Genomic DNA, 26189 nt, shown 5'->3' on the forward strand with positions numbered 1-26189 from the left:
AGGCTGGAGAAAAGGAACAAAGGTTATGCAGTCCCACAACATTACTTATGGCATTATCAGGACCTCTAACTCTTGCCATTAGTCACATGAACCTTTTTAGTTCTAATAAACACACTTGTAATCCCATGTACTACTCCTATTTCCTGTCAGCCTCTGAAGTTCATCATGGAAAATTCCACTGAATATCTGGCTCAATTTAATGTAAATAGATGTGTTGTTTTATGACCTTTATCCTGACCAATCAAACAAAACTGCTTTTATTTAATTATAATCATTTATCTATGGTAAAATAAATTGTATATTTGTCTACTATTTTTCACTTTGATTTTGCTTGTTATGAAAACTTAGATGACTCATCTTATCCCTCTAGAGTTAGTTCCTTCATTAGTAAAATTGAGATCAGTACATATAACTCCAGGGATGTTCTGAAGACTCATAAAGATAGTTTATGTAAAACCATCAATCATCCAACCATTCTTACACTCACTCATCCTGTTGGTTTCTTATGGAGCTCTTTGTTGTGATGCTTTCTGTGTGAAGTCCTGAGTATATGGCAGCTGAAACAGAGATGGCCATTGTTTTTATAGAGTCAGGATGGCCGTGAATACCAACAAAACACTCAATCCATAGGTGTTCTACCCAAGACTTCTGACTTTGAAAACTCAGCAACTTGGCTGTTGTATTGTTGTATTATTTCTTATTTCTGCCCACTTATTAGAAGGTGATGTGTACTTCTGTCTTACCTCTCTATTATTTCACTATGCATGTTATCTTGGCTTTCATTATTGAGCTCCCAAGAACAATATATTGAGTCTCACTGTAAACTTTCAAAGAATTAAATATATAAGTAAAATAATGATACAAATCCATTTCATTCATTCACTTATCCACTTCTCAAATATTCAAAATGGCTAGAATGTACAAGATCATTTTAAAGGAGGTAGAGTTGCTTAAACCAATTTGTGTCATCAGGCAACAGAGACAGGTTAATGAGAATTGGACAATGGCTCTTCTCTGTTTTACTGGCTATTATTGCTGACAAGTTGGATCATATATTTGAGATGAAAGATTTAGATCAATATGGCTGATTAAATAAAGCCACTAACAATGAGGGACAAATAGATCTACCTTTTTGTGAAAATATTTTCCTTTAACAATACAGATAGGTTATAAGATAAGGAAATGAATAGGGAATGTTGAAGGCAACCCTGGTCTCAGGTCCTTGTTCACTATGCCAAATGTAGGTGAGTCTGGGTCTCCAGCCCCATGCTGGAGCACAACCTGTGTCCCCCTCAACTGGCTGGCCTTGCTCCTGGACCTAGAGCTGTTACTTTGCTTCTCTCTGACCTGGGGGCAAGTGAGGATGAATAATAAAGAGACACCGAGTCAGCTTAATATGCAGGCAGCCAGCGGGCTGTACCTGTAGCAGGCTGAGGACTCCCAAGCCTTTGGCTCACCTCGCTTTTATTCATTCAAACACAGGAGGCACAGAGAAGGTAACACAAGATTCATCTGGTACATTCTCTGGTACACAACTTAACCTCAGCTGTCTTAACTTTTTCCTAATATGCAATCACCCTTGAGTGCAGCCTTTCTCCTTTGTGCTCACAGAGGAGGCCAATTAAGCCTTAATTCTCCTCTGGTCCTTAACAGAATGTCACCTCTGAGAACCCTGCCGAGGCTTCCTTGTGTGTGGTCTTATAAACAAAGGGGTGTCCTTTTTACTCTTTGTCCCCACCCTTGCCACGATTTAATTGCCAAACACCTTTTTGGCTTGCTTATTCTGTGCATTCAGTAATATATTCTCTGTGCTGATATTGAGCTATTCTATAAACTATGTTTTAAAATATCTAAGTGTGCACATGTATTTAATAAACCACTGAGATGCTTCAGAAATCCAATTTCTGTTCAACTGGACAAATTAGATTCATATCATATCTTTTAACTTAATTCTTAGCTTTATTTCAATTTTTGTTTTGCTTGTAATCAAGGAGAATACATCCTAATTGGTATTTTGATATTTTACTCCTTTTAATAATTTAGTTACAACTTATTTTCATTTCACTTTTTCATAACATTCTCATAACATATCTACTGGATTCTAGTAAGTAATCAGTGGCTTTAGTTTTGGTGCACAGTTAGCAGTCTCTGCCACAGTGACACATGTAAAGGGCATTGACTACTAGAAACTAGCAGGTATTTCATAAATATTCTTCCTTTTTTGTTTCTCTAGGTTTCCTCAAGTCTTACCTAAAATAAAAAAGTTTTAGGGGCTGGGGATTTAGCTCAGTGGTTCCGCTGCCTGCCTCACAAGTGCGAGGTCCCAAGTTCAATCCTTGGTACCAAAAAAAAAAAAAAGTTTTATCTGCTGGGGATAAGAAATGACATTTATTGCAAATGGATTATATCAATTTCAAATTCAGAAGAATTTTTTTTTAAGCTCAGGGGTCTTTCTTGTCTGATACTTCTTGATATTCAGACAGACATTTGGTTAGCGCCAAGGTCTTGGGTCACTGATAGTACTAGGAGGCAATACTAGAGGCATTCGATAAATGTTTGTTGACTATCTAATGAAAATATATTTAGCTCTAGTTTAAGGAAGTATCATGACTAAGCCAGTGTTGTACCATTTTTAAAGCATATGGTCAAATATAAGGAAATAAGCTGTCTTCCTGGGGGCTACTTTTTTGCCATCCCAGAATTGGCATTTGACTTGTATTTACCATAGGTTGTATTTTTAATGGAAATTACACTAAAATTTTAACAAAATCAAAATTTAAACATTTAATTATTATTGTATAATTCTGTTGGATTTAGACTTTGATGAGGTTGGATACATGGAAATACTACTGATAATTTCTGCTCATAAAAATCAGGAGTATGAAGGTCCTTGCATATAGTAAAAACAGGTTTGAATCTCAGTTTTTCTTCATCTTTTTTTAGGTACTTGAACTTTAGCAACTTATATTACATATATTGGACCCAATTATTTCATTCTTAAAATAAGATGAGAATTGAGCCTCGGTTATGTACTTGTAGTGAGTTTTAAATAGGGATACACTTTAATGCATATATTAAATTCTCAGTAATTAGTACCTTTTCTATTAATATTAATCTCAATGATAATGCTAGCAATAACATAATAATAGAAAAACAACAAACCACAACTACTGCCTAATTTCTTTAGAGACAGCCTCTAGATGTGAATTAGAAATGATGTTTAAATGTCTTTTCTTTTGCAAGCCATAAATCATTATAGAAATGTGGAACAAGGTTACACACATTTCCTATAAGGCTGTGAGAAAGGTTTTGTTCTCACTTGAATATTTTGACACTACGTAATTCAATAGTAAACAAATTATGTCACATGCTTGGCCTGAAATCTTCAGTAATTTTTGAAGAGCCACTAGAGGGTGCTACTTTGTAAGGAAAATAAAACTACCTCCCTACAGTAGCTTTCAGTCTGCAGCCGCGACGTCTGATGTTAGGGGCTAGAACTGAGCTCTCTGCTGTGAGTATCCAGATACGGTTTATTCATTTATCCTTTATGTCAGAAGTAAATAGCAATAGTGTAGGTAAGCCACAAAAGTTGATTGGAATAAAATCTTAGTTTCTTTCATAAAGGTTTATATCAATTCTGTTAGGGAAAGCAGTGAATATTTCTTATCAAACAAAATTGTGAGGCTGTATGAGTTTCTTGTAAGAAATAAGCTGGCTTCAGTGTGTGTGCTGTGATTTTACTTGATATCTTTTTTAATAAGTTTGGTATAATGATTTATTCTGTCTGTGGTAGCTTTTATTCTAAAGGTTGTTGAAAATGAAGATCGTCTTGTGTTATTTTTGTCCTGTGAAAAATAATATTTCAGTGATCCAAAGGTCATGAATGTATTCAGATGGGTGAGGTACAAATGAACTAAGTATATGAGCTTCGTTTTTGTTCCTCTGGATTTAAGCTGGATGTTCTGGCAGTAAGAAGCTGTTAAGTGTCAGCACCAATTATGAGTAACAGTCTTTAGGGTAAAGCTCATATTCAATGGCTAGTGTGTCTTGGTGGAGCCAGTTATCTAAGGACAAATCAGTCAGCATGGATTTTGTCAAAGATTTCTGCAGACTAACTATTGTCTTCTCAGCCAAAAGTGAGGTAGGGATGGAGACTGAAGAATGTCAGTTTTGAGAAAGAAATATAAATGAGACCTAAAAGAATCCTAGATCTATAGAAAACTGGGGTTCTCATGTTTGATCCTGAGAGAGGAGTTAACTTCCCAAAGGTTTTTTTTCCTACTATATATTACTTCCAAAATACATGAGTTTGGGGGAAAGTGTTTCTGATTTGTTTTGCATTAATGAAAGGAACAACTAAAAAGTTTCAGGTAAAATTTTCTAGAAGAGTCTATCTCCTCGAGTCTTTTGAGTTCCCTATGGGCAAGGCTACCTGATCAAGAGTCTGGAGTGGATGGGATGTTTAAATAGACATATAGTCTTAAAACTAGTGTGTGTGTGTGTACACACTCCACATGCTCAGATATGCTTGATTACAACTTTAAGAGGTTGTGCCAGTCAGACGATGCCTTTTTATTTTCTGTCTCACCGTACTTTAATTTTCAATGTGAATCCAGCTTCTTTGGCTTGTTTTTATGTCTATCTTTTAGAAATGCTTTGTAAGTTACATAGTTATCAGTAGTGGGAGAGGGGGAGGGTTCAGAATGTCCTGATTATTTTTCAGTTTGATATGTTTTTCAGATCCATACTTCACATCTTGTCAGAGAATTTGAGACTATAAATAGCTGAGTGGCAATAAAATCTTTTTCATTAACCCATCCATCTTTTTTTAATTAATGTAGATTATGCATTTTTATTTAAGTCCACTTAAGGCTAGAAAGAAAACAAATTGGAGCCATTTCCCTGTCAATATTAAGAGAGTAAGGAAAACAAAATTATCCCTTTATGAAATAGAAAAGTTAAGATAAGTAGTTCGTAAAGAAAGTGGGAGTTTAGCACTCTGATTCTGATCTCCGCTTCTAGTTGTGGCTAATGGTTTTATTTGGACAAACCATGGGCATCACTAATCTTTAGGGTTTTTTGTTTATATTTGCTTTATAAGAAAGAATAATATCTTTTGCATACCAACAATTGTGAGTGAAATACAAAAAAAGTGCCCTAAACTACAAAGGCCAAAAGCTTGACAACTATTGCTGTGGTCTATGTTAATGTGGTCATCAAAATGGGATTTATGAGATTAATAGTGGTACTACTGGAATATGATCCTTATTCCTATTCATTGGCTTTTTTCAGCATTCTGAATTTTTTTCTGCATATCACTGTCTGACAGATGCTTATGTTTAATTTTTCTACCTGACAGTAAAGTCCATGGGGTACTGATGAAGGAGGTAGAGAAGATAGCTCATCTTCCTCTATGATGAACAGATCACCACTGTCATTCTCCTAGAGCTATGCTTTTGCTTTCTTCATAACTTTTGCAACCTAATGTGCTTTACAACACATTACATTCTTGGTCTCTTAAGGCTAGATGCTCAAATAATCTCATGGGGCCTCTCTATAGACATAAAACCAGACTGGATGTGAGATTGGAAATACTGGAGTTGGAACTCTTCAGTTTTTTTTGCCATATTTTCTCATTTGGAAACTTGAAGAAAGCAATGTTTCTCTGCACTTCCTTTTTAGAGCTCCATGTCCCTCAAACCCTGGATCAGGCTTCCTTTTATTTTATTACCTCATGGGATGGAACATTGTCTGGTCTTTAACCTTGTATGTCTGTGGGACATAATGCATTTTTTGTCATAAAGACATAGAAACATGAGTATGTCAAACCCATGTTTATTCTTTAGAATATTTCTACTGATGAATTATTAGTTCTAATTTTATGAGTTTTATTATATTAAACAATGAGTGCTTAACAGGAAAAAAAATCACAAAAATAAAGTATTCCATTTTTAATACTTATTGAGTGTTTATAAAAAAGCATCAAAATTTTTACATTGACTGGTTTTTGTTGTGCAAAGTCTAAAAAAGAATATCAGAAATAAAAACCTATATGAACTACAAAGAACACAATAGCACTCTACAAAAAAAAATCTTTATTTCAATTATCATGCGTAAGGCAGTCTTTACACATGACAACAGCACATTCCATATACAGGTATTGCTTACAATGACAGCACATGTGTTTTGCTTTCCTGGCATTTTTGTAGGATATACTTGACATGTCATTGTCTTGCTGTTTTGTCAAGAGGTTCTTATATTATGCAATGTGTAGTTAACAGGAACATAAAATATCAATAAAGTATTACATTCTTGATATTTAATGTTTGTTTAGAATAAACATGAACATTTTCACATTAGCTATTTACTTGTTTATAAAAGATAACATCAGAAATGAAAACCTATGTGAACTACAATGAAAACACCAATGGAACTCTACAACAAAAATAATTTTTGCTTCAATTGTCACATCCAAGACAGTCTTCACATATGAAAATTACATGTTCCATATGTAAGTATCTCTTACACTGATAGCACATATGTTTTGCTTTCCTGTCCTTTCTTATAGGGCACATTTGACATCTTTTTGGTTTTCCTGTTGTCATAGTGGGTCTCTGGGATTCTGTGCCTGTCTGTTCACCTGTCAGCTCACCAGTGTGCTCCACATTTTGGGTTTTTTTTGCATAGTTTCCTGGGCAGAAACATTTTAATTTTTCTCTGATGTAAATCATCTCTTATGAGTTCCAGTCTCAATCTTAGAAAATTTCTTCATGGTATTTTGTGCTTGTCATTTTCTTTGTATATTTTCAAACTATTTATGCCACACATGTTTAGGATCAAGTAAAACACAACCATTGGCCAAGTGATGTCATAGTTGGCACATAATTCATCAACAACATCTAGTCTACCTTTGGTTTGTTGTAAAAAGTTTCCATCTCAGGCTTCCAGTTTGTTGAAATTTCGCTATGAATATTTCCATGATGGTGCAGTGTTGACATCAGCAGTACCAATTTGCTTTTCTTTGCCATACATGAGGCCAATGTAAATCTTTATGAAATCCAAATATTGTACTATACAATTCTCTGTTTTGAAATTGTAACATTTCATTTGGAATTTCTCCTTTGTTTCTGTGTATAGTTCCCATGCTGATCAACTTGTGGTTTGTTAGCAAATGTAATATCAATTGGAAACTGGTAAGCCAATTGTCAAATGTCACATTCTGATTAGTTTGGGAGATGGGTGCAACAAGTCTGTCCATAGCATCATTTGGTTTATTATTATATGAAAAAGGACCTGGTGGCTGAGTTCCAGGATAAATTTCTAAATTGAAAGCATAATAAGTCTTCACATTTAAAAGGGCATAAATTTTTATGCCATATTTTGAAGGATTTTTGTCATGCACACCCGGAAGCTACAGTGGCCATGAAATGGTGCAAGATGTTTATCAATAGTTACGTATTCAGATGGTGTGTAAATTGCTTGGCAATTACTCATGAATATGTCAAACAATGACTGGCTAGCGGCCAGATTATCAATTCTTTATCTTTTTGGCAATGGTTTTGTCATCAAACCTCAGGCAATTTTGAAGCAAACCAAATCTCAGTGTCATTGTTAGTCTACAAACCTCAAACCTACATCCATCACTTTCCCATAAGTCATTTACATTCCTACAATTACCATGAGAAAACTCTGCTAAGTACAGCAGACCTACCAATGCTTTCAGTTCAGCTAGTGAGGTGCTTTTCTGAGTATGGCTATTGGTGCATACAGAACCTTGCACTTGTATTTCAGCCTTTGTGTATTTCACAATATCTTGTAGCATTTCGTCTATTACAATTTCCAACATTGAATGGCAGTGCTGACATTTTGTCCAATAGGTTTTTACCCCTGCCAAGGTTTTCACTATATTTTTGGACCTAGTTCTAACATTGGATCATTTCATTTGGTTATGTGACCATTTTGCAACGCTTCAATTAGTCAAATATGCACTCACATTGCTGTCTTTTTTGTCATCTGAATCAAGGAGGTCTGTATTCCCTGTGTCTGTATCAGTCAGTTCTTATTCCATTTCACTGTCATAGGAATGTTGGCTCATATGGCCAACATCAAAGTCATCATCATCATCATCATCTTCTTCTTCTTCATTATCATCATCATCCACACCACTCTTCTTTTATGAAAACATGTATTTTACCATAATGGATCATCTTCATCATCTATGCATGAGTAATCAGACAATTCACTTTTGACCTCTTTGAAAACTTGCAAATCTGGTTTCTCATGTGCCATTGTACTGAATTGGACTGCTTCTACCAGAAAAAGCAAAAGAAAACTTTTGAAAAACAAATCCCAGTGGTGTGGGTGTATTATATGCTGTGGGATGCTGTGAGATGCTCAGGTAAACATAACACCTGTCGGAGCATAACGTGGGTGAAAATCCCAGTTTGACACTTTTGCACAGGTGTACACACCATTCCATTTGTCATACCAAGTGGGAAAACACAAAGATTGCTTCCTGAATCCCTCAGGGAAAGGTACTGAGAAGCACAGATAGCTACTATTATGCTAAAGTAAAAGTTTACTAAAGAAAGTAAAGGATATGTTTGTAAAACCCAGTGTTATTCCCCAACTATTAGGCCCAATAAATAATAGCCTTTGTTTCCCTGTTTAAGTTGATTTCACACACACACACAAACACACACACACACTCACACCTCACACATGATTGAGATAAGATAGATCAAAAATTGAACCTTCAACATGATTGATAAAATTATTGTTGGAGAATGAACCTAGCGATTCATTCTGGGCAATTATGGCAATTATGGGCATCATAATACCACACAAAGAGTCTAGTTAGAATCACCTTGGAATCTGCTGGACTGGAGGCTGAACTATTTGCATCCTAAAGCCACAGGCACCTCAGGAACTTTGGGAGAAGAGGGCTGAGCTGGGCCAACTTTGATTATTTCCTGAACTCTTCAACCAATTTACATTTTCAGGGTAAGAAACCTTGTAAAACCCATTATAGAAAACTGTGGGAGGTAAAGAACTGTCACAATCTCTCTGCCCCACAAATATTTTTCAACACTTTATATTATGTAGCTGACAATTAAGTCCATGGAGGACAGACTGTTGCTACTTACAGGGAAAATCTGCAGTTTGTCAACAGAGCCTTTTCTACCATCTTGAGAGCTCTGCCACCAATATCTGACTTTTAGGGGATCTACCTGGGACCACCAATGAGTGAGGTCTCTTTTCCCCTCATGAATAGCCCAGGGTCAAGCTATAATAAAGCCAGAAATTCTCTTTCCTTTCTATTGTCAGCCCAAATTGTATCCAGCTCCATTGTCCAAGCTTATTAGAGGTTTTGCACTGATGTTGAAAGACCACATAAAGCTACTTCAATAATATGCCAAAAACTAGATTTCCTAACTTTAAATATAAAACTGTGTTTATTATTAAATTGCTCAACAAAAATTAAAGTGCAAATTTAAACTCCCTTGAATATCACAGTTCAAATAAGTGAAGACCCAGACTCAAATTGTTTTACCTTTTAGATTTCAAAGAAATGAGTGGAAAAAAATCATCCCCTCCAATTTCTCATTTTGATCAGTATCAGCAGAGAGTTTCTGATGGCTAGAAAAAAATGAATTTCCTTCAGCAGCTGCAGTCTGAGCTATTTCTCATGGAATGGGTGTAGTTCCTTCACAGCGTCAGAACTTGCATTAACTTAATGTCATGTTTCTGATGTGCTATGTTTTTTTTTGTTTTTGTAAAAGGTATTTACAAGATTATTATGGCATGGGCCCCACTTCCATCAAATTAAGAAAAAAAAACCAATTAGTCCTTAGCTCCTAGAACAGTTTTTCTAGGAAACACTGTGTTCCTCAAACTCAGTAATTAGCAATGCCAAAGTTTCTAGAAGAGAATTAATGAGACCTGGGACTAGAGTGCAGTGTTGATTCTATTCTGACTAGAAAACATCCCTTCCATGTCAGTTTTACAACTTGAGAACTTGAATTGAATTAGAGCAATCCACTGTGAAGACATTATTTTTAGTACTAGGGAGCTGCCAGATCTTGAGGGGAAAATCTATCTCTGTACATGGCCTTTTCTACAGGAGCCATGCTGGTCATGCTCAGGAATTTGGAAGGGTGTTTAGATTTTAGATTTTTATTTGGTATACCACTGGGTGATGTGTTTCAGGCATCCCGATGGTGATTTCTCGTGGACTCTGTCTAGTGGAATGTCCCCCACTTTCTCCTGTGGAGTGGTGCTGATCCACAGCTTTGCTATGAAATTCTTTCTTCTGGTTATCCATAGTCCTACTAGAAAAACACTCTCAAGTGGATTTTAAATTCATGTTTTGTTTGCTATTTCTTAAAACTGGTAGCCCTAAGGAAATTCACTGAGAAGGGAAATCGTCCTGTGTTCTTCAAAACAGTGTATTTGGCACAAAACATTTACAGCTAGGACCTCAAAAGATGAGCTCTAAACCACTCAGAGAGCTTAACTGCCTGTGAATTTTAAAAACTGTGCCTACATACATAGTTTTAAAACATGCTAAAATCAACAAGAATTGTTTCACCTATTGTTTGTACACAGTGGTAGTTCAAGATTATGCTATAGCATCCAGTTTTTGAAGATCTCTGTGGCCAGGGTGGCTTTATTTAAGGCTTGGGGAGCCCTACTTGTGGAAAATCAGCCTCTTACTGTATAAAAATAGCCACATACCTGTATGTAGCCACCATAAGCTATAGCTCCCTTCAAAATTCAAATTTTCCTAGTGACTTATCCCTTTAACCCAAGGTCTATAGCTGCTACTTAGGCTGCATTGGTTATAAGTACATCACACAATTATGAGAACCAGTTGTGTGGTGTGATTTAACCAAAGTCAATAGTGGACACCTTCTGACCTTGCCAGACCCTCAAGATTCAATGGTATTTTTTCACCCAAAGTGCAATCCACTTCAGTTTCTCAGTGTTCCTGGCTTAAGGTACCATATCCCAACATTCCTTCTACATTGTAGGCAGATATATGTTAAAACAGCTACATATCTTGTTTTCAGTTTGTTTGCAAATATTTCGTGTTCTTTTAGCTTGCAGAGGGCTTAACTTATCTCCACTCTTATGATAATACATATTTCTGTGCTTAAATAATGCATCCAGAATAAACAGTGCTGGCAGAGACAATAAACTAGAATGTAAGTGATCTCAATTTTGTCATTCTCTCTGAAAAGTTGTAGTTTTTATTTGTGTTTACAGTGCAAACAGTAAAACAGTGTGCATGGAGAGATGGATTATTTTTGTTTCAAAAGTGCAAATTTTAGTTCTTACATGACAACATTTTATTAAATTCAAATAATATATTTAACATTAAAATGCATTCTTTTTATATTTGTGATTTCTTTTAAAGTACTAATCAAGGAAATAAAACACTGCATCAGAATGATTTAGGAGGATTAGATGTTTTGGGTTTATTAAAAATCACTTTTTGAAAAAGGAAACTGGTAGGAGTATATAAAACCCACAACATTTAATAAAAAATTAACTGTTTTCATAACTTTACTAGCTATTACTTATTCCATTTCATGATGATCACTGAAAATAATTTCACTGTATAGAGTAGGACAGTGTTGGAAGTCCTCTACCTCTCAGCACCAAAAAAATCTAGATGTGTCTCTGTTCAATGTCTTTCACAAAGAGCTTGAAAGTCACTGTGATGGGCCTTGGATTTTCACTGTGCCAGTTTTCTCCTTTTATCCCATTCCTTCCTCTTCCTTCACTTGCTTCTAGCACCCATCTCTCAGGGCAGGAAAAATCTTGTAGAAAATGTAGAAAGAAGTCATTAATTATATTTACACTTCTAGTTTCCCTGTGTTGTCAAAGCAACTTAAAGTAATCCTGCCACAGACCTGGTCAAGCATTAGATGTAAACACCTGAAGAAATCAGGGAGATAGATTTGTCCAGCACTAATGGAAAGGCGATGAGTGTTCTACTGAGGAAGGTAATCTGGTCTGGGCTGTCAAAAGGAGATTTGTCAGATTAAACAGTCACTATGTGCTATGAATTCCATTCAGCAGAAGTGTTCAGGCATCTAATTGCTCTTTAGTTGGTAAGCAAAGCTGACAACTTCATTTTGAAGGTACACTGACAAGGGTGAAAGGGAGAATTGTATCTTCATAGATTTAGGGTGTTAAAGCAGGGAAGTGAAAGAAGTGTGAGTTTAGAAGTCACTTCACACATGTACATTCTTCCAAACCAAATAGTATTAGTGCACCCTTGAAAAGATACAGAGACAGAAAGAATTAAAATTGTTCTGTGTTCTCACATCATTTCTCCAGTGAACAATTGCATGAATAGAACAAGCCATGAACCATCAAGGTTAAAAAAAATGTACTGGGCAATAGGACCTATACAAACCACTTTTAAATTTTTTAAATGATGTCTTAAAGATTTACTTGAGTTAGAAATATATCATAACAAAATATCCCATTTACTTTGGTGCTTTTGTCAACAAGAAATGATTCCGGGAATCCTATTGATTTTTCATGAAGATAAACTAGAGGAGAACATCATGAACTAAACATATGACTTTAGGACTCAAATACCTGTGATCCATTCTAAATGGAAATAATTAGTACTGCCAGAATGATCATTATCATTTTAATGAGTACATGCATTTTAATTTCTTGAATTTTATTTATTAAACTATCCTTCAGACATATAAAAAATTTAAAAGAATAATATAACAAATACCCATGTTATCCATCTACCCAACACTCAAATTTACAGAACAGTACTGTTCTGTCAGCTTTTCAGAGTTCCTTTAAGAAATGAAGCATAGTGCTCCCTGTTGAATCCCTGCTTATGGCTTCCTCATCGCGTTTCCTTTCTCTGTCTTTCCCTAGAGGTGGGCACTACCTTGTATTTTATGACTGTCATTATCATGCACAATGGAAGTCACTGTCTGCTTCCAGATCTCAGCCCAGTAGGCAGTGGCTTTAGTGCCACTTCTTTGCATTTCAAGGTCATAGAAATAATATCAGACACCTCCTTGGGATTTCAGGCACTAGATCCTCTCATCATAACTTACCTTTGGGATCTTTAGCCACTCATTTTATCCAAAGCCACTGCTGTGTTGACCAACTGTCTTTGGAGAAGCCAGTGACTTCACACAAGGGCAAGCAAGTCAGACTCACTGTGTCCCTTATCACCTCTTGCAGTGTAGCTCCTCACTGATGACAAGCAGGTAATGATATGGTCTCAAAGAGTGCCCAACCTAGAAGTGTATGAGTGTGTATGGGAAGAGTAAAGGAGCTGTGTATAACTGTGAAGTAAAGCTTTAGCTAATGGTAGATGGGAGCCTTCTTTCCTCCATGGATTGAGAAGTCATTTGTATAATATCTCAGAAAGGAGCTGTGGCTATTAATTGTTATATGTTAACTTCACTGGATTAAGACATGCCCAAGGGATTAATAAAGCACATTTTTGGGTGTGTCTTAGTGGGTCATGGAGGTGTGACTGTGGGTACTACATATGGTCCCTGGTACCTTTCTCTCTGCTTCCTGGTTGCTCTGCCATGCCCTTCCACCATGATGTTTCTGCTTTGGAGCCAGCTGACCATGGACTAAATCCCCTGGAACATGAGGCAAATTAAACCTCTCTTTCTGTGGGTGTTGGACATTGTGTCTCAGAAAGCTAGCCAATACAGCAGCCTTATGATGTGATCAAGCAGACTTGCTTAATGCCTTGAACTGGCTTTTTCCTGTCTTTGTCCCTTTCTTCTTTTTCTGTGTTTCAGTTCCATGGGATTATGTCATCTAATAAAGAAATAAGCCTTTGCACTGACTGGTCAGAGTTTGCAGGGCAGGCCCAGTTAAAACCTAGATATTTATTGTGTGCCAGGTCTGTCTTTTTTGACTGTATCTTTCCACATTTTAGCTGTTATTGTTATGTGCTTGGAGCAGAGGTGGTGTAGCTTACTGTTTCTTCTTGAGTGGATGTCATTGATACTATCTTTGCAATACTTTAACAGAAAATATTCACATTGTTTTGTATTTAACATGAAATATTTAGCATTACTCATACATTTCCTATTATATATAAAATAATATGAACAAACTAGTATCAGAGATTCTGACATAGAAAAATATGATAAATATTAGTTTTGTTCCTATATATTTTCCTAAAATATTCTCAAATTTCCAGTACTCGGGCAACTTCTCTTATGCTTTTGCCTTTTGCATCACTACCTATAACTCATGTTTGATTTTGTCCCTGCTTTTCTCTTTCTCCTGAGATTGTGAATTTGAGTGTCTTTCATTCCTATTTGCAAACAATATTGTGCCTGGCTCAGGTGGCTCTTAATGAGTAAGTGTGGGATATGCCTCACAGGTGGTGTGTGCAGAGATAAACAGGCATTAATAGTTTGATTATTTATGCACAATTCCCTTGTTTTCTTCTCTGAATACAGAGCACTCTCAGTAGATTGTTGGTTGCTCACTGTTGTGATGGCTTGTGTGATTCCCGCTGTCGAGAGCAGCTGCTTGACCAAAAGTGTTCACCAACATAAGAGTTTGTATGGGAAAGGGAATGTTCGGCAACCAGTATACTTCTGGTAATTCAAGACGAAATTCATAGTGGAGACTCTGTGATATCATGAGAAAAGTGTCTCCTTAGCAACAAAAGCTACGAATGCCAACCTTTTTTTTTTTTTTTTGGTACCAGGGATGGAACTCGAGTCCTTGCGCTTGCGCAGCAGGGGGCGAAACCACTGAGCTAAATCCCCGGCCCTACCTTCTTAATGAAAGATTGAAAAGGCAAGAGTAAGGCAGTCAGGATTGTGAATGGAGACTTACTAATCATCAGATTGATGTTAACGGTGGGAAAAAAATCCAAAATCCAAAATGACTCGAAGGTTCACAATTTGGCTAACAAGAAAGGTGGATTGTGTCATTTTATAAGACAGAGAAACAGGAAAAAAAGAAAGATATATAAAAAAGGAAGAAGAGCTTGGATTTTTGGCTGATTATGGTATTAAAGAAGACTCACTATTCAACAATTAATTTATGCAATTTACATTGAAAACTTATGCTTCCTATGCATTGTGGTAAGCTCTAAGCACCAGCTGATATTAGCTGTCAAACATCTCCTTAAAGAATGGGTGTCACTAAATTTTCAGGTCACTTAAATGCAAGTGGAATAATGATTTATAGTTATATCAAATAATATGAATTAAAATGTGTATTACAGTATTGAATAGACAACATGCACAAAATTAAAGAAATGAAATAAAATAAATATAAATTTGTGTGTAAAACACTTGGTGTCTCTTAGTAGTGTGCCCTAGCTTCACCTTCCATCCCCAAATATATGCTTAAGCCACATTAATAACAGTGTACAATGAAACAAGGATTGTGGAACATGTCTGTAAAATATATAAATGCATGAATGTTAAATCATAAACTTTTCAGATCATATCCAGGGTACTGTGTTTGATTCTAGATGTTACATTCTTTTTGTTTGTTTGTTTGTTTGTGTTTTGGTACTGGGGATTGAACTCGGGTCCTTGTGCTTGTGCAGCATGCGGTGAAACCACTGAGCTAAATCCCCGGCCCTAGATGTTACAGTCTTAGCACTAGGCCACCAGGTGAGTCTAATTCTGCCATGTGAAGAACCATTAAAGGACCTAGCCATATATAGGAGAAAATTGTTTTGAAGTGTTTGGCTTCATTGCTCCATCCCAGTTGTCAAAGTGAGGCCATTTTGGTAGAAATTTGATGGAGGAATATTTGACACATCCCTAGATATAACTGCAATTGGAATGAGAACTGTTCACACAAAGGCTGGATGAAGGGAAACAGCAAAAGATGCTCTTGTTGAAATAGTGAATTTTGTTTATTGTTTCCATAATGTTAGCAGGTACCCGCATTCTAACAGTCAACCATCTCATTATACTAAACCTAAAGGAAAAAGAAAAGAACAAGGGGTTCAATATTTATTTTTAACAACTTAAAAACTAAGCAGGAAGAAAGAGAATCCTAAAATGACTTGTGCTTTACCCCTCTGGGCATTTTTGTCAGTTGTGTTGTGGGGTGACATTCTCACAGAAGAAAATGAAGAGAATATTAATTTACAAGGCTGGATGGAGAAAAGGTTATTATGGTTGCATACAGATGAAAAGGTCATGTTTAAGGATTCTTCTCCGACATAAAAAAAGAGCAGAATTTCTTTAATTAGAGTCTGTTAGGAGAACATGATGTGTCTACATTTTAACTCTTTGCAGTTCAGTTGAATTTGCAAAGCTCTATAAATATTTGTCAGTGGGTAACACTGGTTTCTGCAATTATTTATACTTGCTCTTTCATCTATTAATCCACTTATTTATGAAGCATTTGTTAAATGGCTATTAAAAGCCAAGAAATAAAAAATAGAAATAAAAGGTTATGTCTGCAAAATAACTGGAATTGTAGTAAGAGAGACAGGAAATGAACAAATGTTTGAAATAAATGTGGTAAGTTATATATTAGTGCCAGTGGTAGTCCTAAGTGAGAGCGATCAGCTCTGCATGAATCTGAAGGTGGTTTACAGAATTACTCCTGAAGAATAAAACTGAGATGGACAAGGAAAGGAAGGACTTTGCAGGATAAGGGAGCACTGTGTGCAACATCATAGAACATAGTACAGTGCAATTTAAATGTTTTCAGATTCTGACATAATTTAATCAGTAGCAACAGCCATAACAACATTTAATCATTTTCCACTTGTTAGGAGCAACGTACCTGTCTATACATGTTATATGTATTAAGTAACCAAATTATAAAGCATTCTAGAATATGGCTCCAAATCTTTATCTTTTTCTTTCATGTCGTAAACTTTCTTCGATAAATAATTTAAGATTTGCTTGACTATTGTTTTTGTGGTAAAGGGGAGACCGGATACCTTTAAGCTAAGTGAAGGTGGGACCCAGTGACGTGGCTGGAATATTTACATGCTGTTGCTGGGAAGGTAAATTGTTAGACACAATTAGGAAGTAGTTTGCTGTTATCTTGTAAAACTGAAGAGGTACAACATTGGTTTAAATCTAGCAATTGTTCTTGTGGATATGGTCCCTAAAGGAACTTTTGTACATATGCTTCAGCAGACAAGTAGGGTGTTCATACCAGCAAGTTTGAGAGACACAAAAAAAGCAAATATCTAGGTGGGTGTGTCACCAGAAGTTACTGTGGAGCAGGTAGAATGGGATATGTGTAGAGTAGAATGCTGCAGCAGGGAAGATGGACTAGGGACAACATGAGTGGACCCTAGCAAGAGGTCTCAGCAAAATTTCACTGAGTACAAACAAGCACAATGCAGAATACCTAGAGAGCATGTATGGATAAAGGTCAAAATATGCTTAAATTAAACAAGACATTGCTCAGAGATAAATTGTATCTGGAAAATGACAAAGTAGGGGAATGATTTTTAAAAAAAATTTTTCAGTATTTCCTCTAAAGAGAGAGCAGATTGAAATATGGTTGAGTGTATAGGTAGAAGTCACAGTAATATTCAGTTTCTTGTGTCATTCTTTCTATCTTAAATATATTTTATAAATATCATTTTATATATTTTCAGTAATTACTACATTTCATAAAATTTTAAGCCAGATTTTTTAACATTTTAATGACTCTTACAATTATTAATATTATAAAAATATGGCCAGCATTTAAGTATTTAAAGAGAATTTAGTGTCTATAACTGAGAGCTTCTTAGATCTAATGAAATACAGTAACTAAATCTATTTTAAGAATGCTGTGGCAATAATTCTGAAAATGCCCTCTGTACTATGTAAAGACTATATGGAGAAATGGTAAGATTTGAGACAGAGTGGTGGTTGGTCCAGATCATTGAAGAAGGTTGCATGCCATTATGAATAAGAAATGAGAAGCCATTAAAATTTTTGAAGGAAAATAGCACAATAAATTTACATGACTTTATGAAGGAAAATACAATACATTTGTAAGATATTTGGAGCTTAATTAGAATATTGTCCTGAGTTGATTCTTTGGGTTCAATGCTTAAAGCTTTAAGCAATAAATATCATCCTTGAAAATTCACAACATTGAACTTGAGTGACAATGCAACTTTATTAAAGTTATATAGATCTCATGTGAGAATCTGACTGCAAATAGGCACCTTCCCTCTCCCCTGTAGGTAGTGTCAGAAGATACCTAGTGAAGAGCCAGGACTTTTTCTAGCACTCACTGGAAATGTCCACCAAAATGTCAGTGTAGACTATATGGGACTGGAACCCCTGCCTCTCCTCATCTGAGTGTCATGAAGAGCTCTCTTTCCTCATTTTGATGTTGATAAAATCCAACTGTGGAACCTGGACTTTTGTCTTTACCTGGCTGTGGAAAGGCAATGCCCTCCCACAAAGTAGGATGGTATTGGAAGCCAGATAAAGCAGAAGGTTTAAATAGGATCTAGAGTTTCATAACATATTCCAAAATTGTCTGGGTTTCAATGAAAAGTCATGCATGATACTAAGAACCAAGATTTCAAAATGAATGAAGGAATGCAGCTGATAGACTATGAAATGACAGAGTTGTTGTAATTATCTGACAAAGTTCCTCTGATAAGACTGTTTCATCAGTAAGTTACAAGCACATGTGAAACATATGAAAACATAGAAAACCTCAGCAAAGAAATAGAAGATAGAAGAACCAAATGGAAATTTTAGAGAATATAGTAACTGAAATAAAAAGCAACGTGGATTGGCTCAACATCAGAATAGAAGGAACTGAGGAAAGAATCAATGAATTGGAAGACAGAACATTAGAAATTACCTACCCAAGAGATAGAAAATAGAATGGATGAAAACAAACCAGCCAAACAACAAAAAAAATAGAGCCTTCAGAATCTGTGACATTCTAAGCAAAGTTCTAGGGTTCATTACAGTATTTGAGAGTAAAAAGAGGACAAAAGAGTACTTGAGAAAGTAATGACTAAACCTTCCCGAATTTTGCAAAAGAGGGGAACCTAAACATTTGAGAAGCTTATTGAGATCCAAATAAAATAAAGCCAAAAAAAAAGAAATTCCAAGGTAAAATAAGACATATCTATATAAAAAAAATCAATTCAAATGACAGTGGATTTCTTATCATATACTTTGGATGTCAAAATGAGGTGATACTCTGTTTTACAAGTAATGAATAAAAATAAATTTCAATGCAGAATCCTATACCCAGAGGAAAAAAATCCTTCAGAATGAGGGGGAAATTAAGACATTCACAAATAAAGAAAATCAAAGTGAATGTGTCACCCCTAGGCTGATCTACCCTGAGAGAATGGCCTATAAAGAATTCCTTCAAACAGAAAGAAAACAATAAAACCAGGAAATGTGGAAGATCAGAAAGGACAAACATTATGATAAGCAAAAATACTGGTATTGTATACCTAAAATGAACCAATAAATGAATTTAAGCAAAAAAAAAATACTGGTAAGAAAAATAGGCTTTCCTTCTATTGAGTTTTCTCAATTAATTTTTGAAGCAAAATTGTGGCTGTCATAATTCTAATGTTATGTATTGGAAATGTTTAAAATAATTAATTTACAAGCAGGGATAATAAATGAGTGTGAAGATAGGTAAATTTTCTCCATTTTTATTTTAACTGGTAAAGTAACACCAGTAGACTGTGATGTAGGCTGTAATAAGATGTTTTTAAAAATATGATACCTAGAACAACCAATAAATAGGCTTTACAAAAAGACACACTTTTAAACACAATGGTTAAATCAAAATAGAATTTTAAAACAATGTTCAAATAGCTCACAGAAAGTTAGAAAAAAATAACAGAAATGAAAAACAGAAAAATTAACACAAATGGTAGGATTAATTCCTAACATAATAATTATGTTAAATTTAATCACAAAAATATACCAATTAAAAGAAAGATTTGTACAATGGATTTTTAAAAATGACTAAACCATATGTTTTCAATAAGAAACTCACTTTAATATAGGGAGGTTGTAAAAATTTGTGAAAAGATACATCATGAAAACATTAATTAAAGGAAAGTAGGAGTGACTGTATTAATATAACTTAAAGTAGATATCACAGAAAAGAAAATAACTAGAAACAGAGAGGAACATTAGAGTTGTCCCTTGATACTTGTGTGATATTGGTTCAAGGACAACCTGTAAATACTAAAATCCATGGGTTCTCAAGTCTCCTATATAAAATCGTGTAGTATTTGTATATAACCTATGCACATCCTCTTGTATACTTTAAATCTTCTCTGTATGACTTAAAATACCTAATGAAATTTAAATGCTATGTAAATCATTATTAATGTTAAGTGAATAGTGAGAAGAAAACCTGTTTGTATATGTTTAATACAAACTCAATTTCATCCCCAAATATTTTCAATCTGCAAGTTTGTGGAGTTGTTAGATGTGGAACTCACAGACTTGGGAGTTTACTGTACCTAATGATAAAATGGTCAATTCACCAAGAGACATAACAATCCTAAATGTGAATGCACCAAATAACAGCTGGAAAAAAAGTAGAGCAACAACCAATAGGCCTGAAAAGAGAAATAGACAACTTTGTTACTATTGTTTATGACTTCAAGACTCCTTAGTCAGTAATTGATGGAGCAAACTAAATGGAGAATCAGCAAAGTTCTGGAAGAATACAACGTCATCAACTGACAGGGTCTAATTGACATTCATTGAATGCTCCTCCCAACAGTGGCAAAATGCACATTCTCTTTAAGTGCCCACAGATCATATACTAAGACAGACCATAGCCTGAGACACACAACAAATCTCGATACCTTCAGAGCAATTGAAATCACGTGTGGTGTGTTTTCTAATCATAATGAAACAAAGTAGAGATCAGTAAGAGAAAGCTAATGAGAAAATCTCCAAAAGCCAGGAACCTGAACAACACACTTCCCAATAATCTATGGGTTAAAAGGAAGTCTCAAGGAAATTAAAAAATGTCTGACTGAGACAGGTGTGATGGTACATGCCTGTAATTCCAGCTATGTGGGAGGCAGAGGCTGGAGTGTGACACAGTGGTAGAGTGCCTCGCATGCATGAGGCCCTGAGTTGAATCCTCAGTACTTCAAAACAAACAAGCAAACAAACAGAAAAATGAAAACATAACTATCAACAGTTGTAGGAGATGGAAATGTCTCAGAGCAATAATATAAAGTCTTATCTCAAGTCTCTAGTAAAATAAGAACAAAATAAACTCAAAACAAGCAGAAAGAAAAAATGAGTATAAATCAATGAAATTAAAACCAGAATCAATAAAAAGTAACACCAATTCAATAAAATGTATAAATATCTACCAAACTAACAAAAAAGGGAAGGCAATACAAATTACCAATATTTGGAATCAACAGGTTTGGACACTTCTTGATGCAGTCACGGACAGCAGAGAAGGACAAGAAACTGCAATCCACGATATGGGCCCAGAGTATGGGGCTCTGAAGACACTGGACAGAGTGACAAAAACCAATGGGACACAACAAGGATAGAGAGAAAGCTGAGAAAACTCCAAAGGTCCTACATGAACAGAAATGCCATTGAGTGATTCCATACTTGTAAGATCAGGGCCCATTTTCGCTAACTTGATTTCCATTGCACACAGGGAAGAATTTTTAACTGATAAATTATTTTTTCTTGATTATTGAAATATCTTAGCCTGAAAACAACTACTTTCATATAACTTATCTTCTGTAGAGAATCATTTCAGACCTCCTCTGCATGAATGCTCTGCATTAATCATGAATTTTAATTTTCTGTGTTTCCATTGCTTTGACATCTGGGCTCCTGCTGGCCCTGAAGAGATCAAACCTCCCAGAGATAGCTGATTCCTATAAATTACTGATAAAGCGCTTCCTTGGGAGTGTGCTTTTCACAGGAAAATCAGCAAGTGCAGAGCCCATATTTCAACCATGTCTTTCTTGTATTGGATGCTCCTGGGGCCCTAACACTCTGGACCCCAATCCACTTGCCTGAATCCCCTCAGGACTGGGTCCTCAGGCAGCTAGAGACAGCACATTTGCCCCAGACCCTGCAGAAAGTAGTCAGTCCTTAGCCTGGGGCCATACCTGGCTTGTTCCTTTCTGGGGAACCCACAATGAGCACTCCTACCCACATTTCCCCTGGCTGAAGCAGCCCCTTCACATGATGCACGCACTGACAGGTGGGAATTTGATGTCACACGCTCTTTACAGTGGTTCTCATTTCCCCATCTCTTGGCAGGGAGATTATTTCGGGGATCACACTGAAATAATCAGATAAGCCACAGTTAAAAATAGATCTTAATAGGGGCCAGGGATTTAGCTCAGTGGTTTCGCTGCCTGCTGAGCAAGCTCAAGGACCCGAGTTTGATCCCCGGTACCAAAAAACAATAATAGATCTTAATAGGATAGTGCAGAGTAGGACACGAGTGTGCTGTGATTCTTTGGGATTTGATAGTATATTGTATATTGTATTTAACTCTGTAAATTTTCAGCTGTTCAATTAAAGATGGGCAGACTATTTGGCAAGTGTTAACCATTTTGGCTTTCATAGAGCCAAAGTTGAAAGCCTTTATTTAATGCTTATATGACATTTAATGGTGGCCATATAAAAGTCACTCACATGAACCATGACAGTTTACAATATCTTTTCCAGTGCATAACCTCATTTGGACCACACAATATTACTATTATCCTGTTTTATAGCTGAAGAAATTGAAGCTCAGGGAGCTTGTGACTTGCTCCAATTCATGGCTTTTACATTTCAGAAATATGACTATTCTTAACTCAGTGCTTTGTGTACTCTGAATTACGTTGTTGCATTTATGACCAGAGTAATGGTGCTCTATAAGGAACTGCAAAGACAAACTAAAAAGAAAACCATCCCCCCCCCCCAAATCCATGGAGGATCAAAATTTAAAATAAATTTCAGAAACATGACACAATGTTATCAATTTTGAGCCCCATGCATCTAATTTTCCTTTATCTTAGGTTCTATTCTTTTAACTGATATTTTGCCCTATGCACAAGAAATCCGTATTGATTTTAATTCTTTCCTCTTGAGACAAGTGTAGATTCACACACAGTCATAGAAATAACACACATGTACCTTTATGCGGATTTCCCCAATAGTGACATGTTACAATATTGCAAACATAACATTGACATTGATACAGTTGAGTTGCATGACATTTTTTATCAACACAACGATCCCTTCTGTTCCTTTTTAAATATCCAAACCCAGGGCCCGGGGATTTAGCTCAGTGGTTCCGCCGCCTGCCGGGCAAGCAGAAGGACCCGAGTTCGATCCCCGGTACCAAAAAAAAAAAAAAAATCCATACCCATAGCCCTCTAGCTCCCACCTCCTCTTTGACCACTGGCAACCATTAATTTGAGTTGTTTCTGTAATTTCTTTGTCATTTTAAGACTATTATATAAACAGAAATGTACAGTATATAAACTCTTGGAGTTCTGTTTTCTTAGTCATTACAGTTCTCTGTCAGTACCCCTACACTGTCATGTTCACCTGTTTCTTCTTCTTCTTTTTTTTTTTTTTTGGTACCAGGGATCAAATGTAGGTCCTTGCGCTTGTGAGGCAGGCGGCAGAACCACTGAGCTAAATCCCCGGCCCTCACCTGTTTCTTCTTGTTGAGTACTGCCCCATGATGTGGATGGGTCTCACTTTGTTTAATCATCCGCCCATTAAACAACATCTTGTGCTGTCTACAGCTTTTGCCTATTAAAAATAAAGTTGCTATGAACATTAGTGTGCAAGTTTTTATGTGAACAACAAACCTTTAGTTTTTTAGGATAAATGTTTGGAGTACCTTCATTAGGTTGTATTTTTAGTTAACACGAGATGCTGCCAAACTGTTTTCCAGAATGGCTGTATCATTTGTTTTACATCTTTCCAGCAATACACAAGAATTCAATGTCTTCAAATCCTGACCAGTATTTTGATAGCTATATAGTGATATACATTGTTACTTTAATCTGCATTTCCTTAGCTGCTAATGATGCTGAGCTGCTTTGCTTATGCTTGTTTGCCACTTACGTGCCTTCTAAATTGAAATGGCTCTTCAGATCTCTTGTTCATTTTCTAATTCGATGCTTTTTTCAGTTTTTTGAATTCTTTATATATTTTAAAAACTAGTCTTACCAAATAAGTAGTTTATAAATATTCTTTCGCAGTTTGTAGCTTTTCTTTTCATCCATATATGCTGCCAAAGAGCGCAAGTTTTTTTTTATTTTGAGGAAGTCCAAGTTATCAATATTCCTTCTATGAATGGTGCTTTTGCTGCTAAGAATTTTGGCATAGGCAAGACCAAAGATTTTCTTGTACCATTTTTCTTGAAGTTTCATAATTTTACATTTTACATTTCAGTCTATGATCCATTTTGAGATAATTCTTTGTAAAAGGTATAAGACTTATCTCCAGATTTTTTCATTCACTATGGACATTGAGATGTGTGGCACTATTTGCTAAAATCTGTCTTCCTTTGAATTGCAGTAGCACCTATGTCAAAAGTTAATTGAAGATATTTGTGTGCATTTATTTCTGTATCTTTGCACTTTGACCTTTAGCCTTCTTCTGTTATTTCTTATCTTCACATTCCTGATATTAATTTAGCTTCTCACAGATAGCAATGGTCACAAAGATAAATACAAGGGATTTTAAATGAAAATATCTACCTTTGGAAAAGATAGGTAATTTATTTTCTGTATATTCTTTATTGTTCCTTCTGCTGAGTCCCATATAAAATCCCTTGTAGAGGAAGTGAGATCCTCTGTTCCTGAAGACAGAGCATCAGATCGGTGATGGGCTCTTGATGTGCGTTATGGCTTCAGATATCAAATCCACACTGGTCTTTCTAGAGAGGCCTCTGATGGGCTGGAAGTGTTAATCCTCATGAGCTGTAAATCAGGTGACTGTGAAGGAAGAGAAGTGCTAGAAGTGTTTCATCATCTGCTTCTCCCACTCCTTAATCTAAAGCTAGGAGGCCTGCAGTGTCCCTGGCACATGCAGCACACATGTTCAGTTTGAGCAATGTCTGCAGCACTTTCACGGGATGCACAAGATAAATATTCTACATGGGAGGGCACCTCAAGGCCCTGTCTTCTTCCTCTCATTTCAAGAGAATGGCTTTTTCTCTTACTGAAATTTAAAAAGTCAATTTTTAAAAATCAATTGTGTAAGAAAGCTGTTTTTAGATGTTTTTCTTTAGAGGAATTAGCCATTTTGAAAATAGGCAGGATAGGTTTGGACTAGACTGAAAAATGGCATTGTAAAAGTTCTCAAGGGATTAATTTTTATCTTTTCTATTTATCAATTAAATGGTGTGAAACACAGCCAAAGGATTTCATGCTCTGACTTTTAATGTTCACTAGGGCATTGCAGACCAGGACCAGACTTTTTAGAAGTCATGTAGAATCTCTCCCCAACCGCCCCTGCGGAGAGATGGTGTTGTCATTTGTCCTTAAGTCCCTTTTGCTTGTCAAACTGACAAAAAGATAAATATAAGTCCTGTCATACTGAGGAGAAACAAATATAACAATAAATCTGTTTTGTGTCTTCTAATAAAAAGCAATATATTTGGGGTAAAAAGACCCCTTATAGTATAACATTATCCTTCATATTTTATCACTAATTCATTATTTCATTCTCTCTTTAGTCTTGAATCCTTGGTCTTGCTCATCTCTGACAAATATTGGTATGATTTGGTTTAGCTAACACAGTTGGAGAGGGTCACTTAAATAACCAGTAGTCTCAGTGCTGACAGACACTAATAAATAAAACAAATGGCATTGATTTTGTATGTCCAATGTCCATAGTCTCAAATTGCTTCTTTTATCTTAAATTACATGGCTGGTGTTTAAGTACAGACTATTGGCCAAGAAGGTATCCAACTGAGAGTTTACGGACAACTTTGTACAAATTTGTCCCTGGTACCAGAAAATAACCCTAAGTTACATATTTAATAGCTTTATGAAGCAATAGTATCATATCTCATTAAACAAGTCATAATCTCCTATGTTATCTAAATCAACATTTAGGTTTTTTTCTCATTTACCTAGTGGAGAAAGAGAAATGTGCCATGGTTTGTAGTGGTTGTGAAGCTATGGCATCCCTACAGCAGTGGGCTGTTTGTATCATAGAAAGCTC

Source organism: Heterocephalus glaber, unplaced genomic scaffold, assembly GCF_053883595.1.
Source record: "Heterocephalus glaber isolate CG9 unplaced genomic scaffold, H.glaber_assembly_v1.0 deba00001503, whole genome shotgun sequence".
NCBI lineage: Eukaryota > Metazoa > Chordata > Mammalia > Rodentia > Bathyergidae > Heterocephalus > Heterocephalus glaber.